The sequence below is a fragment of the Gouania willdenowi genome, chromosome 20, assembly GCF_900634775.1.
Source record: "Gouania willdenowi chromosome 20, fGouWil2.1, whole genome shotgun sequence".
In the NCBI taxonomy this organism is placed as follows: Eukaryota; Metazoa; Chordata; class Actinopteri; order Blenniiformes; family Gobiesocidae; genus Gouania; species Gouania willdenowi.
In genome coordinates this window covers 9,337,694-9,365,461 of record NC_041063.1, presented here as the reverse complement: position 1 = coordinate 9,365,461, position 27,768 = coordinate 9,337,694, and positions in this window count along the sequence as shown.

Below are 27,768 nucleotides of genomic sequence, written 5' to 3'. Positions count from 1 at the left end.
TTAAAACATGACGCTCTGCCTCCTTTCCTTTCGGCCGCCTTCATTCACAGACTGCGCGGTTTTGCTCTACTTAGGCACGGTGGGCGTGTCAGGAACCTGGATCGGAGAATACGCGTGGGAGAGAAGTGCGTAACTGGAGGCGCGCAAAAAAGCGCTTAAGTCCAGATGTGAGAATAGACCCTTTAGTTAGTAGAACTTTTTCTATAACTTTGAGTATAAAGTACTTAATCTATGTAATTACGTTGAACGTTCGGGTGTTCAGGTTTAAAGAGACGTCGTCTTCTTTCAGGTCAGACGGTTCCGGTCGTGGGTCAGGTCCTCTTTAGACCTGATCAAAGCTCTACTGTGCATGATGTGAGGGAAACTGAAGCAGGACTAAAAACTAAAGCAAGGCTCAGAGTTTTCCTCTTGGTGATGGACTGCAGCGTTCTTCAATCACAGCACAAACACTAGAGGAGGAAATCCCAACACTTTCCCTAAGACGCTGCAGCACAGAAACACAATGAGTGTTAGCCAGCCCGTCAGGCCTCTATTATCACTGCTGACATTTGCAGATTTGTGCAAATATCAAAGGGGACTTTTGGGGCTTATTTCCAGTGCTGAAGGTAACACACATTTTCACCCCAGAGAGAGAGAATGTAGAAATAGAGCGAGGAAGAATAGACGAGAGTGGACAACTGTGGGAACAGTGATAAATGAGCTGACAAATGGTGTTTGTGTAGCATCATGATCGCCTGTGTGTGTGTGTGTGTGTGTGTGTGTGACAGTAAATCCATATTTTGCCACAGTGTGGATGAAGGATGTGAGGTGGAGGAGCTTTTAAAGGAAACACATTGCGTGTGTGTGTGTGTGTGCGTGTGTGTGTGTTATAGCATGTTGGCCTGATAGAACAGTTCATTAAAGGCGCAGTCTGCAACTCTTATACTGTAAATGTGACTTGCTGTCATATTTGCTAAAGCTGTCACTATGTAAGGACATATTTACATGAAACTAGTAGTTTGTGTGAAAAAAAAACATGCTCATTGAGTCCCTCCTGCTGCTCCTGCTGCTTTTGGCAGATTGCCAAAATGAACCAATCAGAGCCAGGATTATGTTTGACGGACTGTCTGACAGCTGTTGCTCACAGGCCCCGCTCCTTTGCCTGGGAAAGGGGCGGGGCCCCTACAGCAGTCTCCATGTGGCTGCTGTAAGTGACACGTGTTGTTGCTGCTGCTGAGGTGTGTGCACATTGAGAGAGAGAAGCACTGCAGTAATACGCTTGTGATTTTGCTGTAGGACTAATGTTGGCTTGTTAGCTCCTCTGAGGGAGGGTCTTTGGAAAGTTTGGAGGCAGGGCAAGAGAGCAGCTGGGAAGGAGGGGGAGAGAGGGATCTGAGAGTTGCGGACTGCACCTTTAATGCAATCCAACACTGATTCAGTTGAAGACCATGATCTGATCTTTGGTTTTACATTAAAAGATCAGGTTTTGCCTCTAATTACATGTGGATCTAATCTGTGAATAAATGAGACATTTATCTTGTTGAAAGTTAGAATGAGAGAGAGTGAAAGAGCCTGAGGAGATGAAGCACGAACACTGAGCTCCATCACTCTAAGTGTGTATTGTGCGTATTGTGTTTGTGAGTCTGATCCTTTCTGTCAGCGTGACGCTTCACTTTATCAGCTGCTTCTTTTTAACTCACACTAAATTGCTAATTCTTGATAATCCCAAATGCTTTGATCAAAGCTTTGGTTTCATAATACCAAGTGATGCTCAGTGTCTGCACTAGAGGCTGTAGAAGCTGTAGCTGCACATACAGTTCATCATGTTTCTGTGCTCTTATAAAAGATGTGCAAAAAATAATAACGTCACATAGACATATCAAGCTGCAGGATCCACTTCACACAACATAGAAAGTAAGTCTGTTTCCACTGATTCCTAATGAACCCAGGATAGGACTATAGGAACATTTCAAATGTTTAAATATCTGCAAATCAAGATAATCTTTGTTTTATCACTGAATCAGATTAAAATCCTCTGGATATTCTGCTGTAGTCACATCAGAATAATTATAAGATGATTTTGTTGTTCTGATAGAAACCAGCTGATTCAGCATCAGGAACAGCTGTTACAGATGTGAAAGGTCAATGTCCACATGGTCCCTGTGGTCCCTGTGGTAGGAGGAGACCTCAGGGTAGTAACCTCCAGACTGGAGAACATGTGAAGACCTGCAGCACCCGGTCCGCATGTTTTCCCTCTGGTTTAGTGGTGGACTGGGTCTGAATGGTTTAATGGTGGACTGGGTCTGAATGGTTTAGTGGTGGACTGGGTCTGAATGGTTTAGTGGTGGACTGGGTCTGAATGGTTTAGTGGTGGACTGGGTCTGAATGGTTTAGTGGTGGACATGGTCTGAATGGTTTAATGGTGGACATGGTCTGAATGGTTTAGTGGTGGACTGGGTCTGAATGGTTTAGTGGTGGACTGGGTCTGAATGGTTTAGTGGTGGACTGGGTCTGAATGGTTTAGTGGTGGACTGGGTCTGAATGGTTTAATGGTGGACTGGGTCTGAATGGTTTAGTGGTGGACTGGGTCTGAATGGTTTAGTGGTGGACTGGGTCTGAATGGTTTAGTGGTGGACTGGGTCTGAATGGTTTAGTGGTGGACATGGTCTGAATGGTTAATGGTGGACATGGTCTGAATGGTTTAGTGGTGGACTGGGTCTGAATGGTTTAGTGGTGGACTTGGTCTGAATGGTATAGTGGTGGACTGGGTCTGAATGGTTTAATGGTGGACTGGGTCTGAATGGTTTAGTGGTGGACTGGGTCTGAATGGTTTAGTGGTGGACATGGTCTGAATGGTTTAGTGGTGGACTGGGTCTGAATGGTTTAGTGGTGGACTGGGTCTGAATGGTTTAGTGGTGGACTGGGTCTGAATGGTTTAGTGGTGGACTGGGTCTGAATGGTTTAGTGGTGGACTGGGTCTGAATGGTTTAGTGGTGGACATGGTCTGAATGGTTTAGTGGTGGACTGGGTCTGAATGGTTTAATGGTGGACTGGGTCTGAATGGTTTAGTGGTGGACTGGGTCTGAATGGTTTAGTGGTGGACTGGGTCTGAATGGTTTAGTGGTGGACTGGGTCTGAATGGTTTAGTGGTGGACTGGGTCTGAATGGTTTAATGGTGGACTGGGTCTGAATGGTTTAGTGGTGGACTGGGTCTGAATGGTTTAGTGGTGGACTGGGTCTGAATGGTTTAGTGGTGGACTGGGTCTGAATGGTTTAGTGGTGGACTGGGTCTGAATGGTTTAGTGGTGGACTTGGTCTGAATGGTTTAGTGGTGGACTGGGTCTGAATGGTTTAGTGGTGGACTGGGTCTGAATGGTTTAGTGGTGGACATGGTCTGAATGGTTTAGTGGTGGACTGGGTCTGAATGGTTTAGTGGTGGACTGGGTCTGAATGGTTTAGTGGTGGACTGGGTCTGAATGCTTTAATGGTGGACTGGGTCTGAATGCTTTAATGGTGGACTGGGTCTGAATGGTTTAGTGGTGGACATGGTCTGAATGGTTTAGTGGTGGACTGGGTCTGAATGGTTTAGTGGTGGACTGGGTCTGAATGGTTTAATGGTGGACTGGGTCTGAATGGTTTAGTGGTGGACATGGTCTGAATGGTTTAATGGTGGACATGGTCTGAATGGTTTAGTGGTGGACTGGGTCTGAATGGTTTAGTGGTGGACTGGGTCTGAATGGTTTAGTGGTGGACTGGGTCTGAATGGTTTAGTGGTGGACTGGGTCTGAATGGTTTAGTGGTGGACTGGGTCTGAATGGTTTAATGGTGGACTGGGTCTGAATGGTTTAGTGGTGGACTGGGTCTGAATGGTTTAGTGGTGGACTGGGTCTGAATGGTTTAGTGGTGGACTGGGTCTGAATGGTTTAGTGGTGGACATGGTCTGAATGGTTTAATGGTGGACATGGTCTGAATGGTTTAGTGGTGGACTGGGTCTGAATGGTTTAGTGGTGGACTTGGTCTGAATGGTATAGTGGTGGACTGGGTCTGAATGGTTTAATGGTGGACTGGGTCTGAATGGTTTAGTGGTGGACTGGGTCTGAATGGTTTAGTGGTGGACATGGTCTGAATGGTTTAGTGGTGGACTGGGTCTGAATGGTTTAGTGGTGGACTGGGTCTGAATGGTTTAGTGGTGGACTGGGTCTGAATGGTTTAGTGGTGGACTGGGTCTGAATGGTTTAGTGGTGGACTTGGTCTGAATGGTTTAGTGGTGGACTGGGTCTGAATGGTTTAGTGGTGGACTGGGTCTGAATGGTTTAGTGGTGGACATGGTCTGAATGGTTTAGTGGTGGACTGGGTCTGAATGGTTTAATGGTGGACTGGGTCTGAATGGTTTAGTGGTGGACTGGGTCTGAATGGTTTAGTGGTGGACTGGGTCTGAATGGTTTAGTGGTGGACTGGGTCTGAATGGTTTAGTGGTGGACTGGGTCTGAATGGTTTAATGGTGGACTGGGTCTGAATGGTTTAGTGGTGGACTGGGTCTGAATGGTTTAGTGGTGGACTGGGTCTGAATGGTTTAGTGGTGGACTGGGTCTGAATGGTTTAGTGGTGGACTGGGTCTGAATGGTTTAGTGGTGGACTTGGTCTGAATGGTTTAGTGGTGGACTGGGTCTGAATGGTTAGTGGTGGACTGGGTCTGAATGGTTTAGTGGTGGACATGGTCTGAATGGTTTAGTGGTGGACTGGGTCTGAATGGTTTAGTGGTGGACTGGGTCTGAATGGTTTAGTGGTGGACTGGGTCTGAATGCTTTAATGGTGGACTGGGTCTGAATGCTTTAATGGTGGACTGGGTCTGAATGGTTTAGTGGTGGACATGGTCTGAATGGTTTAGTGGTGGACTGGGTCTGAATGGTTTAGTGGTGGACTGGGTCTGAATGGTTTAATGGTGGACTGGGTCTGAATGGTTTAGTGGTGGACATGGTCTGAATGGTTTAATGGTGGACATGGTCTGAATGGTTTAGTGGTGGACTGGGTCTGAATGGTTTAGTGGTGGACTTGGTCTGAATGGTATAGTGGTGGACTGGGTCTGAATGGTTTAATGGTGGACTGGGTCTGAATGGTTTAGTGGTGGACTGGGTCTGAATGGTTTAGTGGTGGACATGGTCTGAATGGTTTAGTGGTGGACTGGGTCTGAATTGTTTAGTGGTGGACTGGGTCTGAATGGTTTAGTGGTGGACATGGTCTGAATGGTTTAGTGGTGGACTGGGTCTGAATGGTTTAGTGGTGGACTGGGTCTGAATGGTTTAGTGGTGGACTGGGTCTGAATGGTTTAGTGGTGGACTGGGTCTGAATGGTTTAGTGGTGGACTGGGTCTGAATGGTTTAGTGGTGGACTGGGTCTGAATGCTTTAATGGTGGACTGGGTCTGAATGCTTTAATGGTGGACTGGGTCTGAATGGTTTAGTGGTGGACTGGGTCTGAATGGTTTAGTGGTGGACTGGGTCTGAATGTGTGGAGAGCAGATGATTATATGATCTCCTTGTCTCGGTTTCAGTTTAGAGACGAGCAAACGAGGAGGAGGATCAGACCAGAGGGATCATAGAGTGTTTTAAACACTATAATCTGTTGGTGTGAACACTTTGAGAGTCCAGAAATCAACTTTAAGAATAAAAGTGTTTCTTTGTAAACGCTACAGTCATAGGATCAAAGTGCAGTTACCTAATGCACCAACTACACTTATGGTGCGTATCCATTGGTGGTATCGGCTCTACACGGCTCAGCACTCCTCGCAATCAAGACCTGATACTGTTTTTCTGGAGCAATTCCATTGATCACGAACCTGACACCTGAAACTGCCAGACTCCACAGATTGCACTTTTTTGCTGCCATTCTCACAAGATCACCAACAAAAACCAATGGAGACCTTCTGCTTCTTTTCTGCTTTGTGCCTATGTCACATTTTCACACCGGGGGCCTTATTTATAAAATTGTACCTAGGTAAGATCACTTCAGCTGCTGTACGCTAAAAACCAGGAAGTGCAGACGCAACCATGTTTTTCAACGCATAAACGAGGGCGCATGTTCGTCCCACGCCTGTTTCCATTTATAAATCACAATCAACTCGAAAGTTGTCACACATGAGGAAACACCTTGCTCCACCCATACGTTGCCCATAAAATGTCAGGCTCTGCCTATACCGTGCCTATAAATGTCAGGCTCCGCCCATATGGTGCCTATAAAAGGTCAGGCTCCACCCATACGTTGCCCATAAAATGTCAGGCTCTGCCTATACCGTGCCTAAAAATGTCAGGCTCCACCCATACGGTGCCTATAAAAGGTCAGGCTCCACCCATATGTTGCCTATAAAAGGTCAGGCTCCACCCATACGGTGCCTATAAAAGGTCAAGCTCCACCCATATGTTGCCTATAAAAGGTCAGGCTCCACCCATACAGTGCCTATAAAAGGTCAGGTGAACGCCCGTAATGAATATTCACTAATACAAACAAGCAATTAAATCCTTCATAAATAATTATTTCACACAAATGTAATGAGGAGTTTCCCGTTTCTTATGATTGTGTGCGTGCGGCAGGGTCAGAGCTGCCGTGGAGGTGCGCACATTATCTCGCCAAGTTGGTTTTTTACAAGCCCTAAACGTTGCTTATATGTGGCGTACGCTCTCATTTGTACATACACAGCATTTATAAACGAGGCACCAGGGCAGCTTTTGATGAAAACTTTACAAAGGAGGAACTAAAAATAGCAGCACCAGGTACCATAGAGGAGGTACTTTTTACCCAGTGGAAACGCGCCATTAGTTAGCTCACATTTATTAGTAGTTCATCATTAATAAATAGTTTATCATGTATCATCGATCATTATTTAATCATTTCAGTAATACTTGGACGTGTGAGTCAGTTGATAGAAACTGACTTAGAAGAAAACCATCATTGATTTATTTCTTGTATCTAAGCAAAAACAATTTTTTTTTTCTGCAGAATTTGCTCCGTTTGGATCCAGATTCTTTGTAACATCTGAGGACATTCCACCTGTCAGACAAAAACCAATTGAAAGCCGCCCGCAAGGACAGCATAGTGGAGCGTGCGTGAGCGTGGAGGAGCGTGCACGTGTGGCATTTGGTGAGTGTAGTTATCAGGAGGAGGAGGAGAGGCTGTAATTGAAATGTCATCCGTACGCACAGAGTTTGAGTGAACTGGAGCCTTTAGCCACGCCTGGATGGGTGGGTGTTTGTGTTTGTTTGTGCGTGTGTGTGTGTGTGTGTGTGTGTGTGTGTGTGTGTGTGTGTGTGTGTGTGTGCGTGTGTGTGTGTGTTCTTTAATGTGTGATTAATGATCAGTTTGATGTGATCCAGGATCTAGAGTCACTCACAGAAAAAGAACCATTTGTTTTATAAACTCTGTGATTAACATTCATTCAGCCTTTATTACTGGACTCACACAGAGAAATATTACAGATCAATAATATCATCCTAAAGATGGATTGAAGTCAAGTACCTACTTTAACTGGCCTTTTAAATGTAAATGTGATGTATTGCTGAGCTTTTAATGAACTAATCACAAGATAAAACCAGACCAAACAATGAGCCTGATTAGAAAGTAAGATCACACAATGTTAATAAATGAATAGTCTATGTATATCCATCTTTATTTAAAATAACACTAACATAGTGTTGGTTTAGATTAAAGCAGGATTAAAGGTTTGTGTTTGAGGTAAAGTCATCAATAATGCAGAATGTCAGTATACGTATTTCTGCTGAACGACTGACACGTGTTGAGTGTTATTTTCACAGGAGCAAAACTGGCTTAGAATCAATGAACATTTGTGAAATCAATAATGAAAATTCTATTTTTTTTTTCCAGCATCATCAGCTGTGTTTCACCACATTATCAACTAATCATCTTATTATTTATAAATGCAGTAAAAGTCTACATATGTAAAATAAACATAGCGTGTTTCTTGTGTTACCAATGACACAATGTCTGCACATTTAATTAAAAAAAAGAAGACATTTGAAGTATTTGAAGTCAATGTTTACATTCAGTCCATTTAATTTCTCTGATTAAACTCTTTATTTATGTTAAATATGTTCTTTAATCTGCTTTGATTCTCACACAGACACAGACAGACAGGGGAGGACATGAGAGACATTTAGAGAAGAACACTAGAAGTTCTCCACTAGCATAGCGTAATGACGTCCCGATGTGGTTTTTCCTCCCGTCTGCTCTAAAAGGACTTTTACAGAACCTTTCAGACTAAAGCTGTGGGATGAAATGATCTGTGATAGATCTACTGATTCACTAAAGTTTCCTTTAACTAAAAATCAACAAATATATGTCTGACTGTTATAAGAACTGTTAAAAAACAGATAAAGACAACAAACATGTAATTAAGTTATATTAAAACAGAAGAAACAACATTTAAAAGATCACTGAGATCTACAGTGTAATAAATAAATGCAACTCTACACTGTGTGTGTAGTTTGTTGATCATGTTTTTATGTTTTTAATGAACGTTGGAGATGTTTTCTCCATAAAGACGTGACAGACTGAACTTCAATGATGATTAACATCTATAATTCATGGGCTCACAGCAGCAGCAGATTTGAAGAAGCACAGTTTAACCTCATCATTGGTTCTTAGAGGAAAACTCTGAGCTGTGACCTTCATTTAATGGAGGTTTTTTATCAACTAACAATTCCACTCTATTATTCTCTGTCACGCACGCACGCGCGCGCGCACAGACAGACAGAGATTTTTTTGCTTTTATAAAGAGAAACGTCTTGCATTCAACACCGCACTGTTAAACTACTTCACACATTCACGTTTTTATTTTAAACATACATGATTATTTGGTTGTGTTATAAAACAATCTTGACAATTAAGTTCAATCTTTATAGATATTATTGATATTCCTCTGTTCACTTGGATGATGTGCTACGCTTATGGAAGTTATTAGAGCTACACTACTGATCAAACGATATTTATTGCAATTCAAGTCATGCAAGTCCAATGAATAGCTTGAAACGGTACAGAGATTAGTACTGAACAGTCAGAGGTTAAAAAAAAAAGGTTTGGTTACCCAAATCTGAAAAATAATGTTCATTTCAGAACTATACAAATAGGGCTTTTTCAGGGAACACAAAGTTGATTAACTATTTAAAACTGTTCTGCAGCAATGAAGGTTGAATCAGCCTTGAAAGGTGGTGCTACTAATTCCTACAAGTGTTCCAACTTGGTTACTTCCAACCTCTTCTGTCTGCATAAAAGCAGTGTTGGAACACACTGTGGTACCAGACCCTATTGAGCACCAGCTGAACGGTATTGTTCATGGATTCCATGATTTTTTTTTTTCAACTCAAATTGCTTATTTGTTCTATGCTTTCATTTCAGAGTGCAATGACAATTTGAAAAAGTGTGGTGTTCTAAAACTTTTGACCGGTAGTGTAAGTAGATGCTAATTCATTAAAGCAGCTTTCATTTGTACGCCAAAAAAATATGTTATGGTTTAATCATGCTGTCATTTTTAGTCATAGCGCAACCTATTGGTAAAAGGAAATCAAAGGCATTATATTTACACAGAATGTTGCTGGAAAGTTTGTGATATAATCATTAAAAATAGTCAGCTACGTCTCAACACTTTCAAATTTCTGCCACACCCCGACATGCAACACACGCCACTACCCGAAATGCAGGGCCCGTTCGACGCTGCTTGCAACTTTAATTTACCATAGTGATTTAGCCTAAGTTACCATGGTGATTTGGCTTAAGTTACCATGGGAATTGAGCCTGGTAAGAAGTTATCATGCGTCATAGTACAGCACACACTGATTAAATCCAGGAAGTTGGAGAGAGAGTAAATCCAGCTTCATAGTACAGGACCTGGAGCTTCAGCAGCTGTTTCTTCTGATGTGACGCACAGTGAAGAGTGCGAAGGTAAAGAGGGTCAATCAATGATCATTGATCTAAACCTAAACCAACACCAACATCAACCAAACACATCCTGTTCCAGGATGTTTGTATCAGACACATTTAAAGTCAGTGTTTTCATGACAACAACTTTAATCTGAATCCTTTCAGTTGTGTTTGCACATCACACTCTTGATGTTTCTAAATAAGTGGCTTCAAAGTAAAGTCATGATCTCAGGACATTCTGAGCACATCCAATCAGATGAAGGAGCTCTCACTGCACCACAAGGACTGGTTGGAAATCACAGCCTCAAGCATCTATCGGCCAATTAGCATTTAGACGACACTACACACACACACACACACACAGCTTTACATTCTCCACAGGAGCATGTCATCTATTCATCTTTTCCGCCGGTAAACAAGCTGCAAACACACAGACAATGAGGAGATGGAACCGGCAACTATTTATATGTTATAATTATTAGGAGATTAGAAAGAGAAGGAATAGTTTAGAATACAATCCTTATCTATGCACATCTTTTTCTGATCACGTTCTTAGTCTAACTTCTAAAGGTCTCACACATATATAGTGGTTCACATTAATCTTCCTTAAGATCCATGTTTCATCCAATAAAGGCATGATGCTGCCACCGCCGTGCTAAACTTGGATAATAAGATAATTTTTTTTATTTTTACTTTACTCTAACATTTCCAGTACATGTAATTTTACTCCTAATTTAATTTGTATCTTAATGTTGCATAAAAAAACCTGATTTAAATGAAGGTTTTTAGTTTTTTAACCAAGCTCCTAGTCACTAAAGACACGTAACATTTACACAAGAAGTTTCAGTTATTTCCTGTTTCAATAGTTTTACTTCCTGCTAACATTATTTCAAGGTAATTCACAATAATGTAATAATGTAATAATGTTTTAATTATATTCAGAGGTGGGTAGATTACTGAGTATTTTAGATGAAGCTATGGTTCTTTATCCTCCATTTTTCACTATGGACGTGTGATGGTGTTAAAGCTGTGGTTCCATCCTTCACTATAGACGTGTGATGGTGTTAAAGCTGTGGTTCCATCCTTCACTATGGACGTGTGATGGTGTTAAAGCTGTGGTTCCATCCTTCACTATGGACGTGTGATGGTGTTAAAGCTGTGGTTCCATCCTTCACTATAGACGTGTGATGGTGTTAAAGCTGTGGTTCCATCTTTCACTATGGACGTGTAATGGTGTTAAAGCTGTGGTTCCATCTTTCACTATGGACGTGTGATGGTGTTAAAGCTGTGGTTCCATCCTTCACTATAGACGTGTGATGGTGTTAAAGCTGTGGTTCCATCCTTCACTATAGACGTGTGATGGTGTTAAAGCTGTGGTTCCATCCTTCACTATGGACGTGTGATGGTGTTAAAGCTGTGGTTCCATCCTTCACTATAGACGTGTGATGGTGTTAAAGCTGTGGTTCCATCCTTCACTATAGACGTGTGATGGTGTTAAAGCTGTGGTTCCATCCTTCACCATAGATGTGTGATGGTGTTAAAGCTGTGGTTCCATCCTTCACTATAGACGTGTGATGGTGTTAAAGCTGTGGTTCCATCCTTCACTATAGACGTGTGATGGTGTTAAAGCTGTGGTTCCATCCTTCACCATAGATGTGTGATGGTGTTAAAGCTGTGGTTCCATCCTTCACTATAGACGTGTAATGGTGTTAAAGCTGTTGTTCCATCCTTCACTATGGACATGTGATGATGTTAAAGCTGTGGTTCCATCCTTCACTATAGACGTGTGATGGTGTTAAAGCTCTGGTTCCATTTTTCACTATGGATGTGTGATGGTGTTAAAGCTGTGGTTCCATCTTTCACTATAGACGTGTGATGGTGTTAAAGCTGTGGTTCCATCTTTCACTATGGACGTGTGATGGTGGTAAAGCTGTGGTTCCCAGTAGAACCAGTAGGAGGTCATTTCTCTCCATGTTCAGATGATTTTATCTCTGAGTTTTCTGTTCAAATGTTTTATTTTTAATCACGTAATGCACTATAAAAATAGTGCCTTAAAGGGAGTTTTTCCATCTCTGCCAAAACTCACTCATGTGAAAAATGTTTTTTTTCTGATAAAAAACATCTCTATTTTTATGAGTTCCTGTTGTTTCTGGTGTTAAATAAATGGAACTGGTCTGAGTACATTTCATTTAACATGAACTATTTTTGGTATTTACAAAATGTCTGCATTTCGTAATTGTCCAGAAGTTTGTTTATTTTATAAAAGCCTCCAAACATGGAGTTGTAAAAACAATTTCATTCCAAAAGCAGAAACGTCTCCTGCAGCGATGTTTAGAAATGTCCTCCTACAAAGTCATATTTAGAGGAAGAATGCTCTCGGGTGTCTGCAGCCTTGTTTAAATTCTGTTCCAACTAATGTGTTTACCCTGCATCCATTTCCTATTTCATATTCTAATTTACTGTATAAAAGCAAATGTAGCACATTGTACACACGATACCTCAAAGTGCTTAAAAAACATGATCAGCACATTAAAAAATGTCAGTAAAAAACAGAAACACTGTAACATGTAGCAGTGAAATAGTAAAAACCAATAATCTAATAGGAGAGACTCGGGCACATATTCTAATATTTATTACATAATATGCTTTTTTTTCCTATAATAAAGAGAATGAATCTGCTCTCAGTAATACTTTTCTCATCGAGTTCCAAACACAACGTTTAATGGACAAATACCATTACAGGGAAACAATGAGTGGATCAGACGCTTCGTAAAGGTGATTGATTCAATCAATCCTTTCAATTATATGTTCTGCTTATTAAAATAAAGCATTCATATTTCCAGTGACGTGCAGTCAGGGTAGACAAGGTAGGCAGTGCCTACCCAAGGGTGAATTGATATTTTGATTAATTGTTTTAATCATAATATAATTATAAATTATTTAGTTTTTCCATTTCCAATAGCCTACAGTACCGATAAGTTTGAAAGTGTCAGCATTTTGTGCGTTTCGTGGCCCAAATTACTAAACAGCTCTATATCCTGGAACGGCTGCACACACTCCGCTGTAAAGGCAGGAGGAGGCCACACCCCCTCCCAAAAGCACATTGCTGCTCTGCCTCTGTTCCCATAGTGTATTTTTATGTGTTTGCGCATGGGCAGTCAGTTCCCCAAGATGAAAACCATTGATGTAAAAAGGCAGCTCTCTACGCTGCCTGTGGACGTAATCGCACTATGCTAAATGCTACACGTAAGTTCACAGTGCATTAGTGAATTGATCCCACGTGGCCGCAGCTGCTACGTTCTCTCTCGCGGGATAACACTACAGGAAGGATGACAGCACTAGAGATGATAGATAAGTGCCTTCAGATGACTTTGTTGCATATTGCTTTATACAAATAAAGTTGAATTGAATTAACACTTGCCAGCAGAAACATATGAAATTGTCATTGATGGTCTCGATTTGCAACGCCCTGCCTACCCAAACATAGTGGTCACGGCACATCACTACATATTTCATATTTTTTGTTTTAAACACAGAACCTACCTTTTTTCAGATGTTTAAAGTGTTTCACTGACATTGACTGACTTTATTTAATAAACCCTGTGATGTGTTGAGAACTATATGATAAGAAGTTCATTGTTGGAGGTTCTGATATCAGACTTTAAAGTATAAAAACCTTCCACTTCAACAAAAGGAGAAAATCTTTCCCTAGATTTAGAGTTGGTTGGTGTAGAATTCTATAAAAGTCTGTTTTCATCTCTACGTCTTTATTATTTCTTAGATTCTGCCTCTCAACACTGAGAAGATATTATTATTCAAAGATAAAAAGGAAATGGAAAAGCTGTCACTGAGACTCAGCAGAATAACTGTGTTTTTATCTCCTCTCTATGAACCTGATGTAAAAACCAAAACATGTGATGCTTTATTGTAGACGTGGAACATTAGAACATGTTCATTAAGATTGAGGTCATTGATAATTAAAACAAAAACCATCCACTACAGCTGGGTGTCTCATTCAGGCCTGATTAGAAACATTGGTAGGGTTGCCAACTTTCCCAAGACCAAATAAGGGACAGAAATTTTTGACCGCTAATAAGTGCCACATAATGGTGAATTAGTGTCATCACAACACTGACATTTCCTAATTTCTACATGACCTTGAAAAAATATCTATATTTAACACCTTTTTGATGATACTTTCACAAAAAAACCCAATTATTAGTATTATTATTATTATTATTATTAACTGGACCTTCACATACTCCCAGTCTTAGTACGGGAAGCTGCTACTCTCTCCACCTTTAAAAGTAAACTCAAAACCTACTTATTTGCTAAAGCGTATACCGTATAATAGCGTTAACCTAACCACTAGGAAAAAACACCCTAAACCTAAAAATAAGAATTAAGATTATATAGTAGAACACCAACTTTATGTTCAAACATGACCCACCATCTACACATAGCTTTAATGGGCTGCAATGGGATGATGTCCAGTCAGACACAGTTGTGCCGGGTTGTAGACAAACCCCCCCCCCCCTCCATTTCTGTCATTCATTGCATAACCCATCATACTGCTCACACTGCTTCACACCATTTACACTGATGTCCACCCCACATATCATTATGTGTGACCAGCACAAGACGAAATCTTGTCTGTAGTGGTAGCATTTCAGAGCATGGAGGATGCCGTAAGATGTTTAATGTTAACCTAACCACTTGGAACGAGTGTATCATAATGTATCATGTTTTTCCTGCAGTCTGTGTCTTCTCCTCACCCTCCGCTTTCTGTTTCAGGTGTCTTGATCGATTGCTCATGGCTCAACTAGTCTGGAACACTTGGATGGGCTGATCAATGGTTCACGGCTCAACTAGTCTGGGACACTCGGATGGACTGATCAATGGTTCACGGCTCAACTAGTCTGGGACACTCGGATGGACTATCCTTTTATCCTATTCTGTTTGCCCTCTTGTTCACTAACCCAACCAGTGGAAGCGGATGGCTGCCACCTCAGAACCTGGTTACGCTGGACATTCGTCCGATAAAAAAAAGAGGGAATTTTTTCTTCCCACTGTCGCTAAATACTTGTTTATGTGGATCTTGTTGGGTTCTATGGACTCTATTTTTTGTTCATCGCTTTGAGATGTATTGTATTTTACGCTATATCAATAAAGTTAAAATGAATTGATTTGAATACATATATTATTTAAACACACAATCAACACACAAAAACATTTCAATGTTTAACTCACCAAGTCTACTTCTTCTAAGGATACTTTTTGGTGCATGGCAAACCACAATTCACAGATATCTGAAGTTGATTTTTGATTAGCTCAGTGTTGCATCTGTTCCTGGAGTCTGACCATTTATTGGCCATCAGAGGAAAAAATTCTCTCAGTGAAAGCATTTGAGCATGGCACACTGAGGACAAATGAGACAATCCCGAATATGTTGGTCAGGTTTGTCTTTCCAATGTTTTGGAAAACTGCCATCCACTTCTCATTTGTGATTTTTGTAGTATTCTGTCTGGCTTTCTGCATTTCCTCCCGGCTCGCACAAAATTCTTCATAAAGTTCATCCGTACTGACAATCTCTGTCATTTTCAGGGCAGCCACCACTTGTTCCAGGTCAGTGAGGGTGAGTTTCATCACAACATTCTCTGGTGAAAAGTCAAACCACCAGAAAAAGAGAGCAGGAGATCGCAATTTGTAATTCCTATAGGAAATAAGTCCTGGTGGAGCTGCAAAAAAAACCACTACCTTACTCACCAAGAAACCACCACACCACTGAGTATGCAGCATTTAAAGCTAGAAATCAAGCTAATGATAAAGCTAAGCTAGCGTGGCAAAGAGCCATTGGGCTGCTGTTACAAACTTGTATTACTACTAGTGTGGAATTTTCTACAATATTCACTCATCATGACAGTAAAATAGACCATCCTAAGTCCATCTACCGCAGTAATTCCTCTCTCAACCAGTAGAAAATCCTGTGATCACCTGATTATGCATGAAAAAACAAACAAACAAAAAAAAATACCGTCATATACCGTGAAATCGTTAAAAATACCGTGATATACATTTTTGGTCATATCACCCAGCCCTAGTCTGAGGTGAGAGTCTCTATGAAGGCTACATGAGCTATAACTTTAAAACCACACCTGGCTTCACACGCTACAGCCACTAGTTCTGTGTTCCTATGGTTGTGTTTTATCATTTAGTTATTGCTTACATTTAGTAAAAATATGTCATTTGTAGATAATTCCACTTTTGAGCAAGTTTTTGTCATGAATCTGAGCAGGTGTTGACAATAAGAAACTAACAAACCACAAATGCCCAAAACAACTGAAATTCTCATCTTAGGTTAGTATGAATGGAGAGAAAATAGAGAGTAAATGGAGTAAATAGAGAGTAAATATAAAGTATAGAGCATAAATAGAGAGTAAATATAAAATAAATATGGATTAAATAAAGAATAAATAGAGTAAATATAGAGTTAATAAAGAGTTAATAGAAAGTAACTAGAGTAAATAGAGCAAATAGAACGCACCTTTAGAACAGGCTCATATTCCTCAAGCGGGTGGTTACCATGGTAGTTTGTGTAATTGTCGATCCATTGATGATGACTTTTTTATCGCGCACGGGCACGTAAGTAACCCAAGGTTTACATACTCAGGATTGATTGACCCACTTCATACCAGCTGTAATGGAATCCGATACCCAGAGATTCCCATCGCGGGGTATGTTGACCTAGAGTTTATGGATAGACTCAGAGTTTGTTAATCCTCCTTTATGGAATACCCCTCAGGACTCTGTTAAACTGTGAAGTAATGATTAGAGTTGTTTAATATTTACATAGATTGAAGCAGAAATGTTTGATTTAGATCAAATGTCACTGACTTGCAGTAAAAACGTGATCATAATTGAACAAACACATCATTCCATAGTTCAGATGTAATAAATGGCAGCAGCGTCTCACTGGAGGCTGTTTTCTAGCCTGGAACACTTGTCTTGTCTCTCTGACTAACTCACACTGACAGGACATCTTCTGTTGTTCATATTCATTTAACATCAATCCTTCACTCTAAGGATGAACCAACGTTGGTTGGTCAATAGGAAAGGTTTTTGTTCCTCTACATAGAAACTAATGATGTGTTCAACGTTTAGAGAAAACACTTCAGACATGAAGACTCAATAGAACCAGATTTAATTCCAGGTGAATTTTATGAATATCATTCTCCCTTACAGGCTAAACCATGCAAGGAAGAGTGGTGTAATTTAGAGGGTTGGTCCAGATGCCTCCACGTACCTCGGACGCAAAAACTCACATATGTCCGCCAGTAGGTGGCGCTATAATCAAGGTCAATGCGTTTTGGCCTATATCTCCATATCTTGCAAAATAGCAAAAACTGGTAAACTTTCTTTTTCAAACTCCGATAAGCGTGAAACTTGGCACGTAGTCTTCAATTGGACCTGATCTAAAGTTGAGTAAAGAATTTTGTTTGTTCGTTCAAAATATTTGCAAATTATTAACGAGTAAATTTTTCTAGCGAGCTAGAAAACCGCAAACTGTTGCATATCTCTGTCAAAATAAATACAAACAACATCAAATCTGAGATCCTTGGTTGGCATGTGACTGTGAGGGTATGCGCCAAATTTGAATAATTTATGCCACTAGGGGGCACTGAAAATATGGGAAATTCATATCTCTTAATTGACAAGACCGATTTTTAACAAACTTGTTGGGTATGACCTTGGGTCGCTCCTGAGGCTGTATCTCAAAGTAAATCACGAATGGTCAGAGTGGGCGTGGCTTATTACAACATAAACAATAAACATTTATTTCAGCAGAGGGTTATTCCATAGAGCGGGTTTTGTTCAAACTCTGAGTATGTTCAGGCTGAAATGAGGGAAACTCTGAGTATCCTATTCCTATATGAGAGGTATGTTCATCTCTGAGTATGTTACCATGGCAACATTTTCCGTGAACTAAATCTGGTCGCTGGCAGGTTTTATCAAAGAAACCCTGGGTTTCTACCTGGCTCCGCCCACCTGAACACCCTTTCTGAACACTTTAATGAACCTTAACACTCTTCTCTGAAACACATTAGTCACATCACACACCACAGACGTGCTTTATGTTTCTTTTTTGTTTTTGTTTTTTTTTTGACACCGCTTTTCAAAGTGATGTGTCGCGGGATCGTGTCCTGCTCCAGTCTTTTCTCATGACATTTTTTGGATGTTGAGATGACTCTGGCAACAATATTACATTACAAATCAATATAATTGATTCGATATCAAGCGGCAGTGTAATGGGAGGGCTCTCCATGCAGCCATCCTATGCTGCTACCACGTCTCCTCAAACACATTTTACTCATATTATTCACCGCTCATCACGTCACTGAAGCAATAAAGTGACCAAAAAGTGTGACTAATAATGGGTGATTTAAGCCACTATAGTCACTGAAGGTGCGTTCAATGTGAACGCACCTTTAGAACAGGCTCATATTCCTCAAACACCGGCTTATTTCACCCATCAGGGTGAAAAATAAACTCTCTTCCAGGTGGTTACCATGGTAGTTTGTGTAATCGTCGATCCATTGATGATGGCTTTTTATCGTGCTGGCACGTAAGTAACCCGAGGTTTACATAATCAGGGTTGATTGACCCACTTCATTCCAGCTGTAATGGAATCAGATACCCAGAGTTTCCCATCGCGGGGTATGTTGACCCAGAGTTTATGAATAGACTCAGAGTTTGTTAATCCTCCTTTATGGAATACCCCTCTGAAGTATTATGTTGAGGGCTGTGAAATTTACAGGGTATATATAGAATGTCACACAGATCACCCATACCATAAAGTGAGCGACTAGGTGGCGCTATAAGGGGTGCAAACGCATTTTGGCCTGTAACACATTTTAAATCACATCTTCAAAAACTTTATATCCACATGTTCCCTAATTAGTCACATCTTCTGACATAGGCCACGCCCACTCCTGAATAGCACTGCATCACCTGGGCTGGGCCACACCCATTACTATTACAACACTGCAAATGGCACGTTGGCCTGTGTCCTGACGCTCGCCCCAACCCCGTCATCCTTTGTAATGTACTTCCATGGGCTCCGCTAAATCTGGGGGCCGATTCGCGTGGGAAGGCTTGGCCCCCTTTCATAACTGCTTGCAGTTCTAGTTTATTTAGTCATTGTTGATGTTTCATATTCATTTATACATGAAAACCACAGATAGACAGTCAGTTAATTTGATTAAACTTCACTCAGTTCTGCTCCTCATGTGCGCATAGATGTTTAAAATGTTTCTGTTATTTATTGTGAAATAATATATATATATATATTATAATAAATCAATCAGATGTGTGTAAAGGTTCTCTTATTGGCTGTAAAAACAAACAAACCGACATGAAGTAAAGCTGACGCTGCTGGTTTTAACTCATTCTAACTATAAATAAATGAATATAAAATCTAACAGCTCTACTCTGTGGCAGTTTGCTAATTGGACTTATTTTGATAGATTATAAATCAATGATTGTTTAATAATCAACCATGGTGGTGTTAGAGCCTCTGAAACCTTTATGGACCTGGTTCCAGTGTTTGGTTTCTTTTCTTTTATAAATACACTTTCTCTCTATTGTGTGACCACGTCTTTAACACAGCGTTAAATACAGTGTTTATCTTTGATTTAAACAATCCAGACGGGGATTAGCATGACTCAGCGCTGACTCAGCTCCGAGCCTGAAGTCAATGAGCTCGAGTGGACTAAAGCTAAAGTGCTGTCACACACATTTCTCACACTTTGATTGTTTCATTCACATCTTTGACGTGAGAAAAGCCTCATTTATCTCAGCCTGAGCTGGAGGCTCATGTTTATGGCTCTGAGAGCGTTACAGAAAAAGTCTTTTCACATTAGATTTCAAACTCAAAGAATGGGAAGAAATAAATGTGACCATTACTTTTTTTTTTTTTTTTACCTTGTCTGCACATGTTGTCTAAGGTCAACACTATGTAGGTCATTCTTTTAACAACAACAATGCATGTTTTATTATTACAATTAAATAATATTTTACATCAGCAGCCCTCGCTAAGGAAGGGTAAGAAACACTTCATTAAAGAGAGGATATAAACAGAGAGGGCAGTGTCACAACAAGGTGAGGGGGAAGGGAACAGGGAAGAGGGAGTCAGGGTAGGACAATGGAAGGGGTGGGGAAGAGTTGACTGTTTTAAGGTATAATATGTGATGTTATAGTTGTGCATATTGTGCGTATTGTGTTGTGTAATCAGTTCAGCCAGTCACAAGTGTGTAAATGTAAGGTGGTGACACAGCGCCCAGTTTAAGTATAATGATGTTTACCTTTCTGTCTGTCTGTCTGTCTATAATGATCAGAATTAACTTTATTTGTCATTGCACATGTTACAGAGCAACAAAATTTCATTTCAGTTACATCAGTTACATCCTGTCCAAAAAAAGTGAAAACACAATCACATATAACATGGGAGGACTCCCTACAAGGGCGGCGCCCCGTATTTAAATAAAAAATGGGATAACAACAGGAGAAGAGGTGAGGGGAAAAGGCAGGTTTTAAACTGACTTCCTTGAGAACATAGCACGTGGGCAAGGGGGGGTGGGTCAGGGGTGAAGGGTTGTGAGGGTCGGGGGGTTCAGGGTGGAGAAAAGGAAAGGATTACTAGCCGCCGGGAGGTAGCCTCGTGTGGGCACTTTACTCGCCTCCCTTATCGCTTGTGGCGCGGGAGGCGAGTAAAGCGAGTAATTTGTGATCATATATTTATTTATCTGATGATTTACCTGTAGAACACTCACATATCTAACTTACTGTATATATGTCTACAGTGACTGACTGACACACACACATACACCTTTAGTTTAGTTTTCATATATTTATAACACAGCACATAGAGCTAATATATGTAGATCAGCTCAGAGAGAAACTTTTCAAACTCAGGAACGTCTCCTTTTCTTTTCTCTGATGCTCAGAATGACAAATGCTGCTGATCCCATGAAGATTAAAGATCATATTAAAGATTAGATTAGATTACAGATTAGAGATTTGAAATTCAATTACAGATTAGAGATTAAAGATTAGAAATTAGAGATTAAATATTAGAAATTAGATTACAGATTAAAGATTAGAAATTAGAGATTAAAGATTAGCGATTATATTACAGATTAGATATTAGAGATTACAGATTAAATATTAGAGATTACAGATCAGATATTAGATATTAGATATTAGAGATCAGAGATTACTGATTACATATTAGAGATTGAAGATTAGTTTGAAGTTTTTCAGGTGAGACACGTCAACAAAGCTGTTACTGTTGGATTATAACACACTGAAAGACAATACTGTACTTTAACTAGCACACACACACACACACACACAATACTCTGCATGTTACGTGTGTTAGTGATGTGATCTGGATCTCCATCATCTTTCACTTTAAATATAATACACATACTTAAAATGCGCTAAGAATGCAGTAAGGCACAAAAAATGGCTAAAATCAAAAATTCACCCAGGATGTAAGGCATGAAATCAAAAAATCAAAAATTGAGTTAAGACCTTCAACAGACCCTAAAAACTACTGTAAATGTAACGCACATATTTAAAAGAATGCAGTAAGTAAAAAAAAAAAAAAATCACCCATCTTTGCAGGTTTACAGGTTCTCCTGCTCCATATCTGTAGCTTTAGTCACAGGATGAAGGTTTAATGTATGTATAGAATCAGTATCTGAGTTTTAAACACAGGGACATGTTACATATTGATGGTAGATTATTATGTTTAAATGAAGTCTTGTTAGAGACAATCCCATGTTTTATACCTTTATGGGGAATGATGTTTGTATTAAAACTCTAACAGATATTCCTCTGTGTCAGAAATAAAACAGAACGTTTGAATGTGAACCTGTTTCACATCCAATCATGTCTTTAATCTCTGAATCATTTTCATCCTTTGTTGTGTCTCTCATAACCTTCATCATTTCCAGCCTTAACCATCATTTGGTTCATTTTCTCCAATGTTGGAGAAAAACCAGACAATGATTAAACAGCTGTAGTTAAATCTGAGTTAAATGATCTGATTGTTAATGACTCAGACTTGTTTGGTTTGGTTTGTGACATGTTCATCAGTCAGTGACGTTCATTCAAACCTTTGAAAATAAACCAAAGCCATACTTCCTTCTCCATTAATGGATTGTGCATGAAAAGCCAACATTAAATAAATCCACAACTGACCCAAATACCTTTGGTTCAGACAAACATACTTTATGATTCTTCTGGGCCTGATTGGACGCATTATTCTACAGCGTCACAGTGTGGAGGGTGGAGCTAATGTCTCACAATGTGGAGGGTGGAGCTAATGTCTTTTATACTGTTAGTAAACCTTAGTGAATCACATCAGTCCTGGTTTCTCTGACTTTTGCATTTGTTCTTTATTTTTTTTTTTTTTTTTCACTCCAGGCAGATTTATCCTGATCCTAAAGTTTCAAACTTTAAATTAAATAAATCACTGATCCTGAGCAGTTTTTAAAGCCTAGAATGTCATTTAAACTATTTTTGAACCTTTTCTTCAAGTTACTCACAGAGGGTTTTTGTCTCTATAGTGAGTTTATCACCAATAATAATAAATAATAAGTGTCTGGACTTTCCTCCATAGAACTGAATATCAGTAAAGGAAAGTAGAGCACTCCCAAGAATGAAAAGTTCTTTTTTAATAAAGTGTATATTTAATCTTCAATAATTTAATAAAATATGAATGTGGATATTCTCATTAATGGAAGGTTGTTAATTAAAAAAACAGAAGCATAGACGGATTTCAATGTTGACAGCTGATGCAGGAAGGACATCCTCAGCTGTGCCTTTTTTCTGGTTGAGTCGATGTGGGAGGTCGACTTCAGGTCCTGTGAGATTGTGGATCCCAGGAACCTGAAGGAGTCCACGGTAGCCACTTTGCTGTTCAGAATGGTAAGGGAGGGGGGATTCCTCCTGAAGTCCACTGTCATCTCCACAGTCTTGAGCGGGATCAGTTCCAGATGGTTCTGACTGCACCAGAGAGCCAGCTGTTCCACCTCCCGTCTGAAGGCAGACTCGTCCCCGTCCCTGATGAGACCGATGATGGTGGTGTCGTCTGCAAACATCAGGAGTTTCACAGAGGGGTCCCCTGAGGTGCAGTCATTGGTGTAGAGGGAGAACAGAAGTGGGGAGAGAACACACCCCTGGGGGGCACCAGTGCTGAGTGACCGGGTGCTAGATGTGATGCTTCCCAGCCTTACTTGCTGCTTCCTGTCAGTCAGGAAGTTGGTGATCCACTGACAGGTGGAGGCTGGCACTGTGAGCTGGGTGAGTTTTTGGTGAAGGATGTCTGGGATGATGGTGTTGAATGCAGAGCTGAAATCCACAAACAGGATCCTAGCGTTGGTCCCTGGGGAGTCGAGGTGATGCAGGATGTAGTTCAGTCCCATGTTGACTGCATCCTCGACAGACCTGTTTGCCCGATAGGCAAACTGCAGGGGGTCCAGCAGGGGTCCTGTGATGTCCTTCAGGTGGCTCAGTACCAGCCTCTCAAAGGACTTCATGACTACGGACGTCAGAGCAATGGGTCGATAGTCATTGAGTCCTGTGATGGCAGGTTTCTTTGGGACTGGGATGATGCTGGAACTTTTGAAGTAGGAAGGTACTTCACACAGCTCCAGTGATGTGTTGAAGATCCGTGTGAAGATGGTGAAGATGATAGGCCTATTCTTCATTTATTGAGTATTTATAAGTTGGCTACTGCATGTATTTCACTCTTTCTAAGGCCTATGTTTAGGAAAAATAAAGAATTATAATAAAAAATAACGCCTATCAAGCCTTATTGTCAAGTGAATGTAACTATTATAGGGTTAGATCAATTACATATATAAATATAAAATAATAATTATGTAAAAATAGCTCCACTTGTAGAAATTATATTATTATGTTAGGCCTAGACATAGGCTACTTTCACTCTATTTTTTTTTATTTTTGAATAGGGGTATATAGTATATTGTAAAGGTGTGAACATTATAATAATCTTTAAGTTCTGTAAATATTTCTGTCATCAGACTTGGTTTGTGTTGCAGTTTGTGATGTTAAAAGTAGAGCTGGCAGTTTGCATGGCACTTACGGACAAAGCAGCATGTACATCAACATCCTGCAGCTGGAACGACATGTCAAGAACCTATTTCAGCAGACCCAAGCGCAATCTCTAACATCAGTTGGCCCTAAAATCCCCAAAAGAGATTTGACAGGTAAGGTGGACTTTATGCTTATATAAGGTATAATAACATAAGCATGAAACATATTGCAGTGTTTATAACATTTGTTAATAACTGTGTCAAAGGCAGATCTATTCTCCTGCTGAAATATATTGATTTAAGCTATTTGCTAACTTCTTTAAATATGTAGAGTACCCAATGACTTATTTCTATTCACCTGAAATTGATAAGAGAATATTTCCCACTGCAGCTGTATAGACGAGTATGGATGATGGTGGCAACAGTGAGATGGACACTGCATCAGAGGCTGAGGATGAGATGCTGTCCGTACTGGAGCCACTCCCATCCTTGTATGACCCGACAGCAAAGACACTCACTCCTGAGGATGTGCAACAATGGTGCATTGGGCTTATGCATTACTTCCAGATTTCCACCACTGCAGAAGCAAAACTGGAATTGGTCACCAGGGAACAAGTGAAGTGTCAAGACTGGCATGTTCACCACATGGGGAGGGGAACAGGTAGTGTACTTCGTAGAGTAGGAGCACCCCCAGGCTGAAAATTGTAGGTATGATCTTGCCGTGCAAAAGAAAAGACACTGATCTTCCTGCTCTCAACTGGGGATGTGACACAGAAGAAACTGTCAGAAAAGCTTTCAACACTGCAATGGAACAGAAGCATACAGACTTCACCTCGACACCAGCAGGTCTTCATATAAAGAAAGAAAGTCATTTTCTTGGAGCTGGTGTATTGGAAGTGAAATGTCCATACAAATATCCTGATGGGCTACTCAGATACCACAATGATCCATCATTTTGCATAGAAGCAGCACTGGAGTTGAAACACACACATCCTTATCGTTATTATCAGGTGCAACTACAAATGTATGTATGTGGTGTACAATTCTGACTTCTTCCTATGGACAAAAACAGAAATGGTCTACAGGCGCATAACATTTGATGAGATATTTTTAGAGAAAAGCTGTTTGTAGACCACATTCTTCCAGGACTTTGAACAAGACAGCGTGAGAGATGAAGTATGTTGGGGGGGAAAATCCTTCAATGCACAGTGTGTCTGTTGTCATTTTACGACGAGGGCGTACATATTCATTGTGCCAGCAAAAATTGGAAATGCCCAGATTATAAAACAAAATAACACAACCAGTTTTCTGCATTAGCTCAACATAAATAGTGATCATTGTCACAAGCTTTTACCACAGAGCAACGTAACAAACTGTTGAAATTTGAATTCATATTAATTGTATTATTTTGAATACAGTTGTAAAGAAGTAAGCTTATTCACAATTTCAATGAAAACAACATGCTAAATTTGTCCACAATTAATGTACATTTTGTATGTTTGAATCATTTAACTGTTACTTGTTTCTTAACGACACTAGGACATAGGTTAGTCAGCTCCCCACATGCAATCACAATATCATCCAGAAGGTCAGCTTGAGCAATTGGAATGATGGACTGCAATATTTTGACAGTTTTCCACCACCCTATGACCCTTTCTACGTGGATGCGAACACAGGAAAATTGCTTAATGAGTCTACCTCTTGTGCAGACATTTGCTTTTTACTCCTGGTAAAGTATGGGATTTTCAAGGTTGCTCCATGTACAGCCAGTCCACCCCTAACCAAGAAACCCCCATCTGCCAAAATGTCATCTCCTTGTTCTACTAAATCTAGAAATGCCGACTCTACAGTTATTTGCTTATCCGAAACTCTGCCTCCCCACCCGACAAGAAAGATATAGCACCCGCAGGGGTATTACCTACTAGATATTTCATTGTATGGTTATGCTTCTCGCTGGACCAAGTTTGTGCTCTCGCTGTTAAATCAATAAATATTTCCGTGCAGTCTATTACACACCGACACTTGCTAAATTTTCTCTTGAACAAAACTGGCATATTCTCCTGTACCGCCTCTTTGCTTGGCCATTTTATGAGTGGTTTTAACACATCAGACAATACAGGAAGAAAGGTTCATAATATTCTAGAAACAGTGCAGACAGGTATTTGAAATCTATATGCTATATCTATTGCTTATGCTCAACCTTAACTTAATTAGTACTAAGTGGTTGTCAGGTTCTGTTTTGTTATTTAGCCCTTGTGGTCCTCTTTCAGTTATTCTGTGTCTTTCTTTATTCTGTTTGAGTGTGGTCTCCTGTGTTTAACTCTTGTCTTTGTGTTTCAGGTGTTCCTGCTTGTGGCTCCACCCCTCCAGTGATGTCTGTGTGCTTGGTTTGTGACTGATTAGCTCCCTCATGTTTCCACCCAGGTGTGGCCCATTCCCAATCAGGCCTCCTCCACTATCTAGCTGAGTGCTTGAACTCTGAATGTTCAGTGGTCCATTGTATTGTCAACCCTCCTCGTGTCCTGTTGCATTTTTCTCCCTGTACCTCCTTGTGTCTTTTTGGATTTAAGTTACATTTTGGAATAAACATGGACTGGTTCCATGAATGCTATGCCTGCATTCTACCTCCATCTCGCTCTGCATTTGGGTCCACACGTAACCCTGACGGAAAACTTCAACTAACAACCTTTGCGAGACGAAAAGTGCATTTCTTTTAAGAATATTTACTAGCCAAAGAAACACTGAAAGGTCAAACATGTAAAAAAATGTCAGTCTTTCATATCAACTGTAGCGCTGTTATAGCCGATTGTTAACATTCCTAGCTTTTTCTTGAGCTCTTCGTTCTCTTTCCTGAGCACCAAACAATCTTACTGCATGTTTGTGTGGTCTGTATAGAGAAGGTTGTACAGCAGCTTCATCTCATCAAACTGTGCTTTAGGGATGAACTCTGGAGCTCCTTCTGAAACAAAATATGTTGTAATATCATGTAATCCTGCATTAACAGAAGACGATACACTAGCACTGGCAATATTTGTCTTCATTTTTTAGTATATTAATGTCTAATGCAATGCAACATTTGATCCCGACACATATTTACTGCTCAAAGATTGAAAAGTTTGCGTACCTGTCCTACTTGGTTGCTCAACAGAGGGTTCTTCTGAGTTATTAGGAATGGGATCACGGGTATTTTCGGAGTGTGAAGGCGTTGGTTAGCGTTCATCTTGCGCTTCCTGTCGAACCTGCATGATAGAGCAAAGTTTTTTTTTTTTTTTTTTTTTTTTTTTTTTAACGCATGCAGGGTTTCATTTCAAAATTGGCAATGCTTTTGGAAGCGTAATTTATACACACAATACAAATGTTTTTATGTAAAATTCTGTCTAATCCGAAGCCTGGCACTTTTAGAAAGATTGCACTGTAATAGAGCCTTCCCTCTCTATTTTTTTCTATTTTGTATTGGAAGTGCTGTTCTCTCCTTTTGTCTGGAACGATTGAAGGGACAAAGCTCATGCTATCACAGTCCGTAGATGTCGATCCTCGAAAGAATAACATTCTGCCATTTAGAAATATAATACAAGTACTCAGAAAAAAACTGTAGAGAAAGTAATCAGAAAGGCACAGAGTGTCATATAATGAAAATAATAATAAACAACACTAATAATATTTACACATCTATATATAATATACACACACGCAGAAAACAAGGAGGTTGTAGCCCATTATCCCTTAAATTGACAATATTT